This window comes from Meriones unguiculatus, chromosome 11 (assembly GCF_030254825.1).
Source record: "Meriones unguiculatus strain TT.TT164.6M chromosome 11, Bangor_MerUng_6.1, whole genome shotgun sequence".
NCBI classification, from domain to species: Eukaryota; Metazoa; Chordata; class Mammalia; order Rodentia; family Muridae; genus Meriones; species Meriones unguiculatus.
The window spans coordinates 110,379,576-110,386,181 of NC_083359.1; the positions used below are offsets into that span (position 1 = coordinate 110,379,576).

General features: G+C 48.8%; 1 pseudogene; it reads left to right on the plus strand.

The window, feature by feature from the left end:
* The first annotated feature begins 400 nt into the window (after positions 1-400).
* Positions 401-1,179, plus strand: LOC110566220 (nucleophosmin-like; annotated as a pseudogene).
* The last annotated feature ends 5,427 nt before the right edge of the window (positions 1,180-6,606 follow it).

The following is a 6,606-nucleotide window of genomic DNA, read 5'->3' on the forward strand; positions in this document are numbered from 1 at the left end:
TCTAGGTCTCCAGGCTTGGTAGTAGGCTCCCCTTACCCTGGGCCATCTCTTCGGTGAGCACGTTAGTACTCAGAGCACTTTATTTACTGTGTTACAATGACACACAGTGCCGGCCTACATTTAACAACTATACAGACGTATTCATCTGTATATGGTTTACAAAAATTTTTTTTTCTTGTTCAAATGAATGAAAATCTGTCAAGCAACTCGATCCACTTGATAACATCAAAAATGTTAGAGCAGTTTTAGTAAGATAAGTATCCAAAGTAAAAATACCATCTCTCTTCCTGGCCTGATGCCACGGGGCGTGTCTGTTCTGCGGAGGAGCTGTAGGCAGTTTTTGTTTTGTTTTTTTCCCCATCTGGCTTCTCTCACACCTAAGTGCACACAGCTCCATGTCATGGAACACGCAATGGACACGAGCCCTCTTAGGCCTCAGAGTTAGCTTTTCGATTGTGGACTAAAGGCTGATGAAGATTATCGCTCTGAAGTGGATAGTGATGAGATGAGCACCAGTTATCACTAAGAACCATCAGATTAGGGGCAGGAGCAGAAGACGAGTTACACATGGTAGAGGCAGAGGCGATGAACTAGGAAGGCCATCCAACTAAAGTAACACTGGCAACTGGGAAAATGTCTGCACAACCAGCAGTTTCCCTTGGGGGCTTTGAGATGGCACTGCCTGTGGTCTTAAGGTTGGAGTGTGTTCAGGCCTATGCACAGTAGTGGACAGCACCTCGGAGCTGTGGAGGAAGATGCAGAGTCAGAGTCAGAAGACGAGGATGAGGAGGATGTAAAACTCTTAGGGATGCCTGGAAAGCCATCTGCCCCTGGAGCTGGTGAAAAGTTTACACAGAAAAAAGTAAAACTTGACGAAGATGATAAAGAAGACGATGATTGTGATGATGAAGAAGATGATGATGATTTTCAATGAGGAAACTGAAGAAAAAGTTCCAGTGAAGAAATCTCTACAATATACCCAGCCAAAAACGCAGAAAAATCATTCCAAAATGGAAAAGACTTAAAATCAACACCAAGATCAAAAGGTCAAGAGTCCTTCAAAAAAAAAAAAAAATAGGAAAAAACAAAAATACCCAAACCTCTTAAAACACCAACGGACCTTATTCTGTAGAAGACATTAAGGCAAAAATGCAAGCAAGCATCAAAAAAGTGCATTGAACATTCCTGGGCACTATTGGTAAACTAAGCCCAAAGATGGGGAAAAGAGGAAAAGGAGAGGAACTGACAGTCCACACTGAGTACCATCAACAGTCCAGACTGAAGCCTTCTAGTTTAACCTCAAACCCCTTTCCTGATTGGTCATCCATTCCCCTCTACTCCCACTGAAAGCAATCTCTTGTTTTCCTAAAGCATTTTTCTCTCAGTCTATGCAAAAGCAGCAACCGATAGTGACAGAACTATGGTTCGCAACGAGGCTGCGTGGAATCTCCAGGCTGGGAGGGCAGAGGAGTGGCCGTGTGTTAGACCACTACACAGCTCCTTCAGGGGCAGGAGCAGCACCTCTGTAATATTTACTGGTTCACAGCGATTCTATGGAAAGCTCCGAAGGAAGGAAATAAAAGGACGATCTTGGTAAGATTTCTTCACCGGGCCTCAGTATTTTTATACCCAGCGCTTTTATACACACCCAGACTCGGGCCCTATCTAGTTGGTTCCTGTGCTCTTCACCCAGGGCAGGCCACATTACCTGCTTAGGGTTACCAGATTGTGTGAGTGCTCAGGCACAGTTCCAGAACAGTCTTTGCTGTGTCTCTTGGTGTTCTTTCCAGTCACTACAATCCCAAGAGGCTCAGGTGACCCTTCTTTGGCCAGCCACGAAATGAATATGGTGAGACTTAAGTACGGTTCATCTGGCTAGACGTATTCAATCCCCGGCCGCTGAGGGCCTTCTGTTGCCCTCTGCTGAGGCTATGTGTAACCCTGGGTAGTGCCACTTCCCAGGCTGCCCTGTTCTCTGGCACACAGATCAGCTGGTTCTCTCTGCACATATTAATTGAGCACCAGATTGGGCAACAGGCACTGATCAAGGGCAAAAGATCTGGCAGCGAATGCAGGCGTCAGTTCCTGCTCTCAGTTGTTTGGTGAAACTAAGATGAGGATGTGACATGGACCAAAGCAAACACAAAATTAAAGCAGGGGAGCAGAGCAAGGGGGGAGGGCAAATCCAGGAATGCCCCTATGAAAAAGAAAGATAAAGGAGTCAGGGAAGCAAGCCCCTTGGGTTTCTAAGGAAGAGCTCGGGGGATAATAAGGCAAAGAAAGTCTGTGAGGATGGGGCTGGTGTTGAAGGTTGGTCTGATGCGTGTTACTGGCCCTCAAGATCTGGTTACACCTATCCTTGTTTTGTACACCTGCCTAAGACATACCTGATTGATTGATTGATTAAACCTGGGCAGGGCAGAATGGGGTAGATGTGGTTAGGGTTCCTGGGCTTCGAGAGGAGAGGAGAATCATGGGAGACAGACAGGAAAGAGGATGAGGAGGACACCACGATAGGTTAGTGTGGCAAAAAAACCAAAACCAACCAACCAAACAAACAAACAAAAAAAACAAAACAAAACGTGGAGAGAGAGAAAGGACTTCAATAATGGAGTGGAAAGGCCCAGATGAAGAATACAAGCAAGTACCATGGAACTATGGATGGAAGGCGCGCCAGATGAGGATGGCTAAGGTAATGGCATTGGATGGAGGCTGGGAGATGGGTGGTGAGGTTATTGAGCCAGTGTAGGTGAAATATCTGTCCCGCCCAAGGTAAATAAAGCAATTACAAAATCTAACAGGTGTCTGTGTCTTATTATTTCTGATAGCAGGTTAGCTAATACCACTGTGGTAATCTCAGGGTTAATAATAAACATTATATAGCCCAACACCCATTTTTTATTATTTACTATGACAGGCTGCCTTTCTGAGAAGAATTAACTTATGCCTCTGTCACACTGTGAAGCAGCCTTCTTCCCTGGACAGACTTCTCACCTTCAGCTGCCACCATCCTCTTGTTGGGTCACCAGTGCAGAGGTGGAGGACACCCTGAGGAGCTGGCTTTGCAGCATTCTGATCTGTTACTTAATAAAGGTGACAGTGACAGCCCAATGCCCCTCTGAGGACGAGGGTCAGGCGGTGGTGGCCAGCTCCAGCCCCAGACCATCGCAGGCCCCTCAGAAGCTCCCTAGTAGAGAAAGCGATTGTCTCAGCATTTCCATGACTGTGTTCTTGGAGCTGTCTACGAACATTTGCTCCCTAGGACTAGAGGTCCCTGGGAAAAGGAGAGCAAGCTGAACACAGAACACCCAAGACACAAGCTGCTGTTCACGAATTCTGTAACCCTAAGCAAGGTACTGACCTGAGCAGCTAAGCCGAGAGGGTTCCTGTCTTCAGCGCCTGAGCTGCAGGGAGGTGATGGAGCCGTGTCTTGCACCACGCTGGCCCGAGGTGGAAGTTCAGTGAACTAGTACAGGGGTTGCTTTCCCTTCAGAGTCTTCTCACGGTGATGGAGTGGCCACCACTGTTCTGCCCGCGGTCTCATACTCATCCAGCCTTTGGTGGAACTGTGCCCTGACCATCCAGGGTCACAGCGTGGCTGCTCCCTGAGTATCAGAGGAATTGGGCTGAGGTGGGGTGGGGCCATGCCATGTGAGCCAATTGTCTTTGATCTACTTCTGGTTCCTGTCCCCTAACAGAAGGACCTGGTGTCATTCCCACATAACTTTAGGACATCACGGTCCCTTTGTGTTATTCTTTAGGCATGTCATTCTCGAATTGATCTGGAAGAGCTGAATATTTGTTTTAAATGTGGCAAGAGCGCCATTGAGATGGCCCAGCAGGTAAAGGTGCTGGCTAAAGAATGATGACCTGAGTTCAATGCCCCAAACCCACAGGCTTGAAAAAGAGAATCGACTCCTGCAAGATGGCTTCTTACCCCCACACGAGCCTTGACACACACACTCACATAAAAATAATGTTTTTTTAAACCACAGATCCACAGTATCCTAAAACATCTGCTCACTAAAACCTTCAGAGGTTGTCTGATGAATCATTTGTTCCCTGCAGAACCCTGTGTGGCCATCCAGGAAGAGATGGAGTTGGAAGATTTCAGCACCGTCTTCCTTTTTCCAGCTACCAAATTTGTAGAAGCTGGAGGGCAAGTCACTTGCCTGGGTTAAACCTTCAGGGGAGGTCACCAAGCCTGTTCTGGTCACAGCCATGCAACACCCATAGGCATTAAAACCTGCTTTCCAGCTGCTTGCCTTTGCTCCACTGCACCTCAGGTCAGGGTAGCCATGACGGTCTCACTGCTGGGATTTGAAGATGTAAATGAATTTTTAATCACACGTTGGGGGTTGGACTGGTGTTGTATGCTCTAATGCTAATTTCTGGCCCCCGAGATCTGGTTCCTACCCAGTGTTCGCACAAACACTGGTCTTTGTTGTGTAAGCTTTACTCCACCTAATTTAAAGCTGGTTAGTTAATAAAATAGCTAGAAGCCTATAACTGGGCAGAAGAGAAGCAAGAAGGGCCTAGGTTCCCAGGCTTGGGATCTGAGAGGGACCATGATGCCAGGCGGGGGAGAGGAAGCAGAAGATGTAGCAGGAGGAGAGGAAGCTGAGAAAAGGAAGTCACGATGGGGCAGAAAGGACCGTGAGCACATGGCCCTGAGGGCTGGGCTGATGGAACACAACAGCCCAGGCAGGAACAATTAAGGCAAGTGACATGTGTAGCTGGGAAATAGCAAAGTAGCTTAAAGGTTGATACCTGCCCAGTTCCTGGACTCTAAAGCTTTTATAAACCCAAGCGGTCTCTGTCTCGATCGTTTGGGAACTAGCCGGGGTAGAGAAGCCCTCAACAAGCACACATTTTGACACTTGGGGAAGTGTAGCCTGTCTGGGTTGTTGTGTTTCTTTCTCTGGTGTTGGTGCGAGCCCTGGCTGTTGTCTCAGGGGATCAGAAGCTGAGGGGTGTGCGGAGAGTTTCCTGGCTCAGTCTTTTGCGATTGGCTTTGTCGTGTGCAGAGTGCTGTCCACAGGCTCTGGCTCTGCCTGCTCATGCGGCTGCATGGTGCCCTCTGCAGGAAATTTTCTTGGTTAGGTCCTTCTGAGAGGCATTTAGGGACCCAGCTTCTCACTTCTAACCCCACACAGGGCCAACTAAAGCCCACATTGATGAGAACACTCGAAAGCCCCATGCAGGGAAACGGAAAGACTTGTCCAAAAGCGTGTGTTGTTGCATTTTGTTTTCATTTGCATATGTCTGCATACCAGTCCAGAGAAGTGTGTTTACTGAGCACCAGTGGCTCCTCTCCAATGGCTAGTCTCTCCCCTCCTGTGATTTTCTTCAAATTCTCTGTATAGATTTTTTAAAAGATTCATGTGTATGTGTGTGCATGTTTGTCTGTGTTTGTGTGGTGTGTATGTATGTATGTATGTGTGTGTATATATGTGTGTGTATGTCCAAGCTCATGCTCACACGTGCAGGTGCCCTTGGCAGTCAGAAGAGGGTGTTGGGTCCCCTGAAACTGGGGTTACAAGTAGCTGTGAGACACCTTATGTGAGTTCTGGGAACTGAACCCAGAAGAGCAGGCACCTCTCTGGCGCTTTAGGCACAGGTTTTTGTTTTTGTTTTGTTTTTGTTTTTTAACGAATGTTTTTGACCTATAGTTGTTTGAATCCACACATGCACAGGGCTATTTGCAGAATGTGGTCGGTACAGGGAAGGTCTGAGTTCAAGCCTGTGTCCTTAGTCCATGCTCAGGTGCTGGGTGCTGTCCCCAGTACCAGGCCAGACAATGCTGGACAGTGAGTGGAAACTCAGCTCTCAGCATCCTTCTGCTCCTTATAAGTGAGTGACCCACCGGCCAGTGAATCAGGTTCACTGGTTAGTCCCTCATGCGTGGGGGTAAAGAGACACTTGGCCAGGAGTGGAGGCAGTGCTAGGCTGAGCCCCTGGCCTGGGGTATAGCCCTCGGGGGACAGAGAGCACAGGTCTGCACCTCAGGTGCTGTGTGTGGATGGTGGATGTGTCCGGGAGCTGCTTCCTAGTTAGTCCTTTTGTTCCCAGGGCTCCTCACTCCTGTGTGCCTGACCCAGGGTCGTGCTGTAGCTCTGTCTGATGACATTGTCGCCCTGCAGCCTCTGGCCCAGGCTCGTGAGGCGATGCTTGCCTGGCCAGGCTTCAGTGCAGGTCCTGGGAGGACACACTGCCAGGAATGCCACATTACAGCCTGCAAGGCATACGTGTGTGCCTGCCTGTGAGGGGGAAGGAGCCCTAAAAGCCCCCTCCCCGGTGCCTGGGCAGGGAGCATTCTTCCCTGTGTCTCTGCCTTAGCTGAACTAACTAAATGGGTGAATGTTGACCGAAGTGGAAATTAATTCTATTACCCTCTGCAAAGGAAGCCCAGCTGAGCCAGAGGGAGGGGCTCCCGGAAGGTATGCCTAGCTTGGCTTGACTTGACAAGTTAGTTGGAATGCCCCCCCGACCCCTGCTGTTCTCGCCAGCAGTCACCAGAACCCTTGGGGGATGTGCGGAGGGTGAAGGCAGGGCAAGGAAGTACTGAATAACGTTTCTGGTGGATGGAGAGCTGAGCGGGTGAGA